Source organism: Apodemus sylvaticus, chromosome 13 (assembly GCF_947179515.1).
Source record: "Apodemus sylvaticus chromosome 13, mApoSyl1.1, whole genome shotgun sequence".
Lineage (NCBI taxonomy): Eukaryota > Metazoa > Chordata > Mammalia > Rodentia > Muridae > Apodemus > Apodemus sylvaticus.
Genome location: NC_067484.1, coordinates 21,375,317 through 21,388,047, shown reverse-complemented (window position 1 = coordinate 21,388,047; position 12,731 = coordinate 21,375,317). Strand labels below are relative to the sequence as shown.

The 12,731-nt window shown below is 51.8% G+C and overlaps 1 protein-coding gene across 1 annotated transcript in view; it reads right to left on the bottom strand.

The window, feature by feature from the left end:
- The window catches only part of Ctif (cap binding complex dependent translation initiation factor), a 266,617-nt gene extending 254,866 nt beyond the window's left edge, over positions 1-11,751 (bottom strand). The window contains 1 exon segment of the mRNA XM_052155712.1: positions 11,480-11,751. The gene's annotated coding sequence lies outside the window, so the exon portion shown is untranslated.
- Between the last annotated feature and the right edge of the window lie 980 nt (positions 11,752-12,731).

The following is a 12,731-nucleotide window of genomic DNA, read 5'->3' as shown; positions in this document are numbered from 1 at the left end:
AGCCCAGTGCTCTCTCTAGAGACCCTGACTCCCAGAAAAGCCACAGGCTCAAGGACTGTAGCAGGGCTTCGGGGAACGCAGTCCACAGAGCAACACAATCAGTGACCCTTCTTCCTCTTCAAGGCGGGTGAAAGTGGGGAGCCACAGGACCCTCTCCCAGACACTATTCAGGCCACCGTGAGCTAGCTCAAACTCTGAAGCCGAGTCCAAATGAACACACGCCTTACTACATGCATGTACTGTAACCAAGCGTACTTCCTCCAGGTGTGGCTGTCATGGCAAACGCTGCACCAGCCCTATGCAGGGTCGACACAGAAGTGGAGGACACTTCTAACGTGTTCTCCACCTCTGAGCACACAAACCAGCGAAGCACACAAGGGACCATGAGGGTGGAGGTCAAGGGAAGGGCTGGTGCTTCTATGATCTGGTGCAGCAACCACTGTGGAAAGGAGGACCCCACAGACACCCAAGAAGGTGGAGGTTGGATTGGCTTGGGCCCTGCTGCTACCCCATGGCCTGGACCATCTGCACAGCTGTTTATGTGACCGGTATACAGACACAGAGGACAGGGGTCTGTGGAGGAGAAAGACATGTACTTTACCATCTTCCTGTGGCCGACACCACCTGAGGCCGGGGATAGCCATGGACCAAAGGATGCCTTCTGCAGGCCACAGGTGCCCTCCTCTTCTCCCAGTCCCATGGCCACCAGCAAAGGTGTCTCCTCTCTTCCGTCAACTAGCCAGTACCTTAGACTCTCAGACTTAATGTTTCTGGCTTACTCTGGTTACAGCTACATGAAAATGTGATGCTTGGTGCAGCAGCAGCCATGCCACGACTGAAGAGTTGGACCTGAACACGAAGGCAGCTTGCAGAATTATCATTGATCTACTGACTGCAATAACCTGGAAACTCCCTTTAGGCTTTTGGCAACTCGAGTTAAACACCCTTGTGTCAGTCTACTCTTCCCAGTGTTTTCATTTCTCATCCGAGGTCCGTAACATCTGACAAGCCAGATCGTAGCTCTCTGCTCCGGACTTCTTCCCCTGACCCCACACCTGAGTTCATGGTGAGACACAGAAGAACTTTATAGCTGGAACTGAGCCACAGTCCCCAAGACAATTCTTTCCTCTAGCTTCTTCAGGAGCATAGAGAAACAGAGGCCCCTGTGTTTTGAACACAAATCACACCTATGTGCGCAGACATGGTAGACCTGTCCAACAGTAGTATAAAACGTGACCCAAATGCACATGTCCTTATGGCCCATGTGGGCAGTAAGTCCTGATTTGCCCGGAACAGTTTCAGCTCACCTCTGTACCCTGGCACAACTGGCCACTGAGACAAACCCTGCTGTTGCCACGCCCCTTCCAGCCTCTCTGTCCCCTTGCTTCCCCGCCTGCACCAGCACTGCATAGTTGAGGCTACTCTGTCCTTCCCACCAGGATGGGAGGATGTGGAAAAGGGATCCTCTCAGGGTTGCCAATTTCATGCCCCCACCCTTCCCACAGCCTAGCCTGTAGGAGATGATGGCTAACCTGAACCAAATGCTGGCAGGTAAGAGTCTTAGGATAAAACAGATTAAGGAGAACCAGTGGCATGTGGACAAAGTGACATTTGCAGGGAGTGGGGAGGGAACTGTGTTTGTTTGCAGGGAGCCGGGTGGTAACTGTGCCTATTTCCAGAATCTCTGATCCTCACCACTGGCCCTGTCAGCACAGCAAGGAGTCCAGCAGAAGCGGGCAGAGCTGACCCAACTTGGCCAACTTTACCACAGGAGCAGCTTATGTTCTCCTTAGCCGACACGAGCCAGTGGGCACGTAAAGCGTCACAGTTGCTAGCCGCCCTGCACAGCACAGAGAAAACAAGAGCGAAAGTCTGTGTTTATAGAGTGCCTGGGGTGCTGCAGATAGACACAACACTCAAATAACACATGTGCCATAAAAATCCCACCATGAACGTTGTCCTGATAGGGGGCAGGCCAGGATAAGAATTCAACAGCAGGCCACTGTCTCCATCTCATGGTTCAGACTGAAAACAAATTCCCCAAGATCATGGCAAAGGCCTGTATCTCCAGCCTACGGATATTGTATACCCCAAGGGATTCACTATAACAGACTCAGAGGGGCAGCATCCACCCCACCCAACACACATTCCCTCCAAGTAACTTCTGGGTTCTGTGGCCACCATTATAGTCAGGCATTTCCATGACTCTGCCCCTAGCAGTCTCCCTTACAGAAGTAAGTTTTGTTCTGTGAGGTACATACCAAGGGCCCAACACTGAGCCTGGCACACAACATATATTCACTGAACCTGTGTGCATATAGCTCCCAAGCCACTGCCTTACAAGCAAAAGCATGTTCGAGGCAAAAAATAAAAATTAAAAAAAAGGTGTCTCTCATGACTGTCTTATAAAGCAAAGTAGCTCAGAATGTCTATATCAAGAAAGACATGGTAGCTCATGCCTATAACCCCAATGCCTATAAGGCTGACACAGGAGGATCACAAGTTTGGATACAAGACACTTTGGACTACATAGAGAATTCAGGTTCAGGGTGAGCCTGGGCTATATATATATATAAAGCCTGTCTCAGAAACCAAGAATAAAATCAAACCCAAATTTAAAGAGTAACTGATGTGTCACAGACGACACTCTGCAGCTAGCTCTGCTCAGTCTACATCTGCCCTTACAAGCCCTCTGTGTGGGAAAGCCAATTAAGACGGAAACTGGCTGGATCTGCAGTCTTAGCTCAGCCAGCAGGGGCCCTTTCTAGCAGAAACAAGATGGCGAAAGGACTAGAAATCCGGTGTCACTATGGCTTCAGGGGCTTCAGGCAGGAGGGTCCAGTGACTGCGGAGGCTTCTCAGGGACAGAAAACAACCTCATAGGTGGGCCTGGCGCTGCTCTGGCCAGCATTCCCGAGCAGGCGAAAGACCAGCCCGCTGACCCCAGGAGTCTCCCCAAGTTTGAAACTATATCTTAGGGCACAGGAAGGACATGTGGAATATGGTCTGGAGAAGAAATAAACATGGGAACCCTTTTAGGGATCCCCAAACAGCAGCCTGGAAAGATGCTAGTGTGAGATCAAGCAGTGTAAGAGAAGGCTCTGGGTTTTATAGGCACATGGGACTTATCTACACGTATGTTATCGGGGACTTATCTACACGTATGTTATCGGGGTTTTTTTTGGATGTCAAAGCCCACTCTCTAGGTCCTCTTACTCAGGGTCCCTCTGCCCTCCTCTCATCCTCTTCAGTCACTCTGCTCGCTGCTCTGGGCCCAAAGCTGGACTTGGACTCTGAGGGCAGAGTTAAATCAACAGCAGGTGAAGAACCCCATGTCTTCCCTAGGTTCTCTGAGTCTCCAGCCTCCACAATAGGAAGAAGGATCTGACCCCAAGACCGTGGGCTAATTTCTTCTGTGGAGCAGTAGGCTAAATCACACGTCCAAAGCTCTAACAGGCCTGAGGTTTCCAACTGGTATTGGTATTGTTCTCCCAACCTCAAGGCCAAATAGCTCAGTACCACCCATGCCAAAGCAGGGGTGGTAAGGATGAGGGATAGGGGGCAGGAGCAGGGGGCAGGAGCAGGGGGCAGGAGTTGGGGGACAGGAGTGGGGGGGGGGCGGGGAGCTGATGTCTAGCCTGTGTTTTCTCCAGGTAGGGCAAACCTCCCTGTGCCCACTAGAGGCAGGGCTCTCTGTCCTGGAGGAGACAGAGTCTGGGCTTGGGTCCTGGGGTTCTGAGCACTGAGCCTCACGTCTGCGCATGCTCCCACATCTCATGGGGCAGGGCTTTCCTTGCACTCGGCGAGCCAGGCTGTTCTTAGAAAGGCTGCTGCTGCATCTTCTGCAGCATCTCCAGGCACTCTGTAGTTGGAAAGCTTCCAGAGCATTCCACCGTGGCACCGAAAGTGTCTAAGTCAGTATTGGGGTGCCCCCTTAGGACTTGTGCATAGATGCCTTCTCTGGCTGATCTCCAAGCCCAGACACAGGCCCTCCCTGCAGAGACCCCTGGGAGATCAACACCTCCTGTGTGCCAAGGCAGAGCTTTGGGTCTCCGAGTCTAAACAAGAAAAGGTTGTGGCCCCAATAGCAGCCCTGTACAATGATGGATGAATGAAAGGGGATCTTCTGCATTCATTCTCCTCCGCTGCCTCGTACAGCTCTCTAGTTCTCTCTCTCTCTCTCTCTCTCTCTCTCTCTCTCTCTCTCTCTCTCTCTCTGTGTGTGTGTGTGTGTGTGTCCCCATCTTACCTCAAGTATACCACCTGCTCCTCAAAGCCGTCCCCCTTCTACAAAGGGCCTGGGACAGGGCTCAGCTCCCTGAGGATGTGAAAAGATGAAAGTCTCTCCGCCCAACTCACTCTGATGTATCCAGCTGAGGCTGCAGCCTGATTCTGCCAGCTGGGCCTCCCGCATGACACAGCATCCCTGCCTGGCTTCCCTGAGGAGCCCGCAGCCCTGTGTGACAAAGGATTTTCTGACAATGGGAGGAACAGGTCTGCTCTATTGTCTGTCTGCGGCAGCCCTGCCAGGGTCTAGGTTCCCCAACATCTCACAGATGCTGACCAACATCTCACTCTCCTCATCCTTGGCACAGTGGCTCCCGCTCACCCTTCCTCCTCCAGCATTGTACCATCTGCATTCTTCTCCACAGCCTGAACTTGTCCCTGCTCTTTGTCCTCGGCCTAACCCAGCAGACCTATTCCAGCTTATGCTTGCCACTCACAGTCAGTCAGCATGACCAGAAACCCAGCAGTCTGTGGTGGAGGGTGCCCCTTAAATGTAAACAATAACCACAGGCTGTGCGCCCCAAATCTGCTTAACATGTATGCCCGCTGGTTTTATATCAACTTGACAGAAGCGGGAGTCATTTGGGAAAAGGAAACCTTAATGGAGAAAAAGTCCACGCCAGATTGGCTGGTGGAGCATTAACTTGATTGATGATTGGTGTGGGAGAGCCCCAGCCCATTGTGGGTGGAGCCATCCCTGGGCTGGTGGTCCTGGGTTCAATAAGAAAGCAGGCTGACTAAGCAAGCCAGGGAAAGCAAGCCAGTAAGTACCATCCCTCCATGGCCTCTGCATCAGCTCCTGTCCAGGTTCCTACCTTGAGTTCCTGCCCTGACTTCCTTCAGTGTCGGACTGTGCTGGGAAGTGAATGGGAAATTAATCTTTTCCCTCCCAGGTTGCTTTTGGTCCCAGTTGTGTTATCGTAGCCACAGAAATCTATCTAAGACAACATGGGACCCTTGACTCATCTCCAGCCTCGCCTAGTTTTAGATCTCCTCCCTATGATACAAACACTGCAGCCCAAGAGCTCAGACACTAAATGCCCGTCTCCCATCCTAGACGGAACATCAGTCTAGCAGCTAGTCCTCAGCTGCGACCTCAGGTTTGACCTCACTGCTCACAGTTCCCTCCCAGTCTGCTCAGGCCTTCACCCCGGCTGTGCCTGCTGTTCCTTACCACAGAAGGTCCTTTTCCTGTCTCCTCTGGCTAGCTCCTTTCTCTCCCTTAATAGTGCTAAGGTTGCCTCCTTCAGGAAGTCCTCCCAGATGGCAGGTGCTCTAAGTCATCCAGTACTTAAAAAGTCTTAGGCCTTTCCTCTCCATTGTGTTGAAAAGTAACAATTTGTGTTTCCCTCCAACTACATCTAAGTCAGGGCTCTGTGCCTATCCTCCATTATAGCCTAAGTCTAACGCAGAGCCAGGCCTAGAAGCAAAGCCCAGTAGCAATGAAGGAGGTCATGCTGACTGCGTGGTAATCAACCAAACCTCCTCATACACCCCATGCACACAGTTTCCCCCGTATCCACATCTGGGTCATTATTCAATCTAAAATCCCTCATACAGAATACCTATACTTACTCCCCAAAACACCTCTTCCATTAAACCATCCAGGACTGGTCCTACTCTATGTATCGTTGCTATGGAAACTGCCTCCCATCCTTTATCTACTCCACAACCCTTCTCTGGAGTCAGCAGTTGGGTTGAGCTCCATTCGCGACAATGATGAGGTCAGATGGTGCAGCAAGCCTCCTTAGCACTGGGCATAGAGTGTGGAACCACATGTGCCTGCCCTAAAGCTTAATTGTGACTTGACCACATCCCTAAAATCCATTTTAGGGACTTGGCCTCCTCACTTGTAACATGGGCCAGGGAGATGATAACCAACCTCATGGGCAGAAATACAAAGTGCCCATGGGGTGATTCATGTAATACACTCCCCACTGTTGATCTGTTCTTGATTAATTCACTTAAAGATCGTGGGGAATGAAGTCTAGGTCCATGCCATCGGGCCAGAAAGCAACACACCAAATAAGAACAGGGCCTACACTCCTGAAAAGCCCTCTTGTATTCCTGGATGCCAACACAAAATACAAAGCAACCAAAGTCAGCCCGGAAGGAAAGCAATCACCGGCCAAGTGACCGTCAAAGAAAGAAAGGGGACAAAGTGGGCAGACTTTGAAGTAAGGATCCACTTTTTTTTTCTTTCTTTTTGGTAAGTATCTGATGCAGAAAAAGAAATTAGATCAGTTGTGATAGCATATACCTGTAGTAATAGGAAATGCCAAAGAGGTGGAGACAGGAGGATCATTAGAAAGAAACTGAGGCACAAAAGACCAAGGTTTCCTGCCCAGCTCTGACAAGAGCTCCATGTGACCTTATTATGTCTCCTTACTTCAGAAGCCCTTACTTGAGAGGTCTTTGCATGGAGGTCAGGCAGGCTGCCTCTCCACCTGTTTGTCTGGCTCCAGGGTTGGATCTGTTCTCACCCAGTTCTGAACCACAGCTCAGTTCACACGTGATTAGGTAGGTTCTACAGAAACACCACTGTGGGAGAGTTCTCAGAGACTGTAATTTGCCTGTCTGTTTTCCTGTCTCTCCAGAAATGAGGTTCTGCATCTCAACCATGAGCCTACAGAGTCTACCATTATGATCAGCATTGCAGAGAATATAAACTTAGCATTGGGGCAGTAGAAATGGAATCGGAGGCCTCACAAGTGAATTTGGGACTAGACAGCCTCATACTAACATCTACGCAGATCCTGAAAGCCCTACAGGCCAAGTGAGGCTTTGACCAAAACCACAGCTTCTCTCTGAGTCATGGCACCTTAGAAACAAAAAGAACATCTTCACAGTGCCTTGGTCTCAGAGGAACCTGCTGGTTGGCTTCAGGGTACATCTCCATCACCTGCCTATCTCCTGCAGAAGGACAGAGTTCTAAACCCACCCAAGAGATTCCAAATAGCCTGGAGTTCAGGGAACAGAGACACGGGGACCTGCCTACCTCTGCTTCCCTCTACCTTTGCTCTAAGATACAAAGCAATATGGGGCCTGGCAACCAACATATGTGACACTGATTAGGTCCCAGGATGAGTATTATAAAATATTGATAATTGGTTACCTCCTTGGGGTTCTATTCTTGCAATGTAATGTAACTATTCCTGCTGTCCTGCCTTTGTGTGCCCAAAGCAACATATTGTTGTGCCTCCGTCGGTCCATCACAAGCATTTGAGAAACTGAAACCCTTATATTCACAACAACAGCTAGAACAGTTTTAGAGTCTAACACAGTGGTTCTCGACCTTCCTAATGCTGCGACCTTTCAATACAGTTCCTCATGTGGTGAGGACCCTCAAACATAAAATTATTTCATTGCTACTTCATCACTGTAATCTTTGTTACTGTTACAAACCATAATATAACTATTTGTGGTTTCTGATGGTCCTTGGTCACGCCTGTGAACGGGTCATTCAGCCATTCAACCCTCCTAAAAGGTTCAACACACAGGTTGAAAACTGCTGCCCCAACACATGGCAGGAACCAGCTGTAAATTCTTCAAAATACACAACGTCAAAGGTGCCCAATACGCATTTGTGAATGAATGGGTGGGTCAGATAGTTTTCTGATCAGTTTACCAACCTTTAAAAAAAAACCCCAAACCCATGTCTGAGAACCTTCATTTGCACAAACGCTGAGGCTCTCACGCTGACGTGTAACGGGGGCTCTGCTCGTTCCTAGACCTGACCGTATTGACCGTCACATTTCCAGTGTCATGGCACTTGAAAGAATAACTCTCATCAGCACATGGTGGGTTGAATCAGAAATGGGTTGCTGCAAGCTTGAGAGCAACCAGCCTGGGCTGTATGAGTCTATCCCGGGCAAGCCTGTCTCAAAACAAACAAAAACAACAAACAAAACGCTATGCAAACAACACAACTTGGAATCACCAAGAACTCTATAGATAAGTATATGTATACCCTATGTGCTTATTATATACAATAGGCACATCACAGCCGGCAGGTACCTATCAACATCAAATTATTAGGTGAGTGATAAGGACCTGTGGTTTACAGTAGCTGTTTTCGTTATGCATTGTCATTTATTTTGATGAAATCTAAGCAAGGTGGTATGTCCCTTTAATCCGAGCATGCCAGAGGCAGGTGAGCGCAAGGCCAGCTTGGTCTACCTAGGGAGGCTAACCTAGGGAGGCTAACCTAGGGAGGCTAACCTAGGGAGGCTAACCTAGGGAGGCTAACCTAGGGAGGCTAACCTAGGGAGGCTAACCAAGACTATATACATAGTGAGACCCCCGTCTCAAAGCAGCAACAACAAAAAGAGCATTTTGGCAAGGAATATGTATGTACCAGGATAACTTTCTTGGGGGTAAATTAACTACTTCCCAAGGTACCAAGAACCCACCCTCAAAAAAAAAAACAAACAAAAAACAAAAAACAAAAAACAAAAAACAAAAAACAAAAAAAAACCCAAAGCAAAAATAAACAAAAACAAAAAAACAAAAACAACAAAAAAAGGAATGACCATTGTCTAAATAAAAAGTTGTGAGTACTAGGTACACACCTATTTTCCCAGCACCAGGGAGGTAGAGATAGGCCAGGCAACACTGGGTAGCCCCTGTCTTAAAAATGAACAGCAATGGTCTGCAAAGAGAAATCACAAGAGAAAAGGCTGTCCTTTACTCATTGAAAGGCCATAGGCAAGTGACATCATTTCCTGAGCCTTGGGGTCCTCATCTGTACAGTGGGATTAACCCTTCCCTACCTCACAGGATCCTCTTATTAACTGTACTACATGTTGGGGAAACCCTGCTCTGTAATTCATAGAGACACATTCTTGTTCCAGAGATCTAGTCACCTCGACGGCCTTGCAGATCACTGTCCTCACCAGGATAGGCACCAGACATGACACACCGCTGAGCCTATTGCTATCAGCAGAGTCCTGTTTCACATCCTCGGTGGACTTTTCTCCGGCCACTCGAGAGTATCTTGCCACTATCTAGCGTCTGTCGAAGGCAATCTGTTCCTACACAATTGGGTTGTTTGAAAGTCCTGGAGGTTTCCTTTCATGGACCACGGGCTGCTAGGAACCAAGATTCCAGAGGTTTGGGCCCAGCCCCTATGCTGGGCTAAGAGGAACCCGGCAGGACAACCCCATGGCTCCTCCCAGGGTTCTGCCGCGCCGCACCTCCCTCCGAGCAGGGGCGGTGCTTAAGCTGTGTCACTTTCGACCTGGGGAGGCTCCCAACATCTGAGCCTGAGGTGTCCAGGCGGTGCAGGGGCCCCTAGCCAGAGAAGGATAATCTCGGAGCTTCAGAAATGACAGTCAGGGGGGCGGGGTAGGCAGTGGCGAGTGATCCCGCAGGCCCACGGGCAGAGAGGCAGACAGGGTCTGCCTGGCAGGCTTTGGTTCTCAGTTGAAGAACTGAGAGCAGGGAGGGGTGGCTGAACGCGTGGATTCTCTCTAGGATCTGGGAAGACAGCTGAGGAGAGGCGCAGGCAGGAGCATCACGGGGAGCCTCCGGGCTAGGGTCAAGGATCCTAAGCATGGCTTGCTGGGGATGGGGGTGGGCACCGGAGCTCAGGTGGATCCTCCTAGCCCGCAGGGTGGGCAGCCAGTCACTGGGCTAGGGGGACGAGAGAAGCGTAGAGGGGGAACCACACAGAGCTTGGGACTCCCAGGCGGCCACAGAGCCCAAGTCACCCTAAAGTCTTCCCCGGCGCCAACCTAAGGGTTCCTTCCTAACCCAAGCGTGGACACACATAAGAGACAGCCCAACTCACAGCATTTGGGGCTAGCTGATCCAGTCCCAGGAGGCATCTACCCCACGCTGTTCTCCACTATGCCGCCCCCTCCAAGACCAAGCTGTGTGTACACACACAAACAGTTGGGCGGGGGAGGCGACGCCTCCCTCCTGGTGGGGACTCGCAGGGCACAGCCACCGATCCCTCCCCTCTAAAAGCCGCGCCCCCTTCCCAGCTCACACGCCCCCTGGCCCCTACCCTGAGAACTCTGCAAAATCAGAGCCAGGGCTGCCGAGTTCAGGGTTTGAATCCTGGATTGTCTTTTTTTAAAGCCAACAACCAACCAGCTCCGATACCCGGTCCCGGGGACGCCTCCTCCAGTGGCATCCAGGAACCAGCACGCGGCCCTCCCGATCCCGTAGACGTCTACCTCAGCCAAGCCACTGCTCCCATCTCCCCCTAAAACCCGTGCCTGTGACTATCACTAGCTAGAGCTCAGCAGCCCTCGGGTTACACGCCAGCAAGAACCGGCTTTTCAGAACCTGTCAACTTAACCCCAGCTCTGCAGGGCGTATCTATCCCCCAGGCCCCATCACTCCGAGGCCACAGGAATGATCATTCTTAAAGCCGGCAGAATCACCAAGGTATAGAACGGCCCAAGCCACCACTGCAATGGCTCCGCCGAGGCTCCCTCCACTGCTCCTATCCGCCGCGCCCTCCGCGGCCCGCGGGCTCACCGGGGACGAAGGGAGGGGTCTGCTGCCTGTCTAGACCAGAGCCATTCACAGACATCCCGAAACCCGCGGAGACCGCCGTCGGCACGGCAGGGAAGGGCAGCGTGGACACACACTCGCGGGTTCCCTTCTTCAACCCCCAGTGCTGCAGCCGCGCCCGCAGCCGCCTCCCCAGCCGCGCTCCGACCTCGGCACAGCGCGCGGTCGGAACAGCTGCAAGTTTGCCTGGCGCTGGAGCAACTGCTCGTTGCAGCAAACGAGGCTCCAAAACAAAAGGGAAAGGAATCTTGCTCGCGAGCTTCCTCCCCCGCGGGTCGGAACCGGGCTCAAGACATCGGCTACACCGCGCGGCTCCAACGCGAGTGGGGCTCAAGACGCGCGTTCCCCCCAGGAACCCCTCTGGGATCCGGAGCTCTGGTGTCACAGTCCCCACCGCGCGGGGAGCTGGGCCCACTACAGGATAAACCCTGGGAGAGGGCGAGATCGGAAAGAGCGGTACCCACTAGACCCAGAGGAGGGGACTAAGGATGGGTGCGGACACCGGGCTGGCTAAAGCACTGGGAGGGGGAAGGGGTAGAATTGTTTGGAGCGGGTTTCCCGGATTTATCTATAATCGTGAACACGTCACGTAGCCCTCTTCCCGGGTCCCCGAATCCACCCGCAAGTCGAGGTGACTAAAAGAGGAGGGAGGACAAGGGATGCTCACCTCGGGGTTCCTCTGGCTGCCGCGCGGAGCCCGCGTCGGGGGTGGGGGAAGGGGGCAGGGAAGGGGAAGGGAGGGACCAGGCTCCAAAGAGCGGACTCCTGCTGGGAGTTCGGCGCGTCCCAGCTCTGAGGGGTTCCGGCACCTCAGCGGACCGACCCAGTCGAGAGGGGAGGGAGGGAGGGAAGGGAGACAGGGAGGGAGGGGCAGGCAGAGGGAGGGAGTAGAGGAAGGAAAAAAATGATCCCTGTACTGACACAGGGAAAGAGAATGCTGGAGAGTGACGTCCGGGCCCCGCCTCCCCCTCCGGCCACGTGCAAAGACTTGAAAGGAAAGAGGGAGACGGCGAGCCTGCTGGGTAATGTAGTTCGCCTTTCTTTCCCAGGATGGCGGGCCCTGGAGAGCTGGGAGCCTGGGGGAAAGCCAGGGATACCGCCTGAATTGCCTAGACAGAGCAGTATTGCTACGCCGATACCTGCTCTCCAATGACCTCTTGCACTAGCGGGGCCATCTGTGGTGGGAGACAGAACTGAGGGCGAAGACTTGCCGAGAAACACTTGGTTTTAGAATCAGGCAGGCTGTGAGGATAAGGACTTAAGCGCTTAAAGTGTAAAGTCTGTCCTAATGGCAGATAAGAAAAAGCGTAGTGTATGCTCTGGAAGCGATGTTCTGTGTGTGCGGGTGCAGGGTTTGGGGGTGGGGGCAAGTGGCGTTATTAATGTGTCATTAAGTGCCACCGTCGGTCATTGAGATTCATATGTTATAATTAACGTTTGCGAATCGCTCGGGCAGGGGTGGGATGTTGTAATTAGATATGCACTTTGCGACCAATTAATTTTCCATTGGCCATGCTAAAAGCTGGGACACTGGACGGAAGAATTCGATGCAGTGGATAATTCGGTCATCACTTGATCTTCACTGTTTTGTTTAAAACTGTGGTTATAGCACCAAAGCCTCCAGGAGAAATATAAGATGTTGCATGTCTCCACCAAGAAGTGGAGTCAGGTGCATATTGGAGGTGCTGGAACAGCGCTGCTGAGGAAATCTTTTGAGTGATTAATTTGTAAAACATCTAATGAGCCCATCTGGACATGCAGAGACCTGTAAGGCCCTCAGTCTGTGCCCTCCAGGAGCTCAATCTTGTGGGAGGACCTTTCACAATCTTGTGAAAGGATAGGAGATAAGACAGGGACAAGTCTAAAGCACGATGGAACCAGGATGGGGGCGGGAGGGCTTGTGGGGGATGGGGGATTGT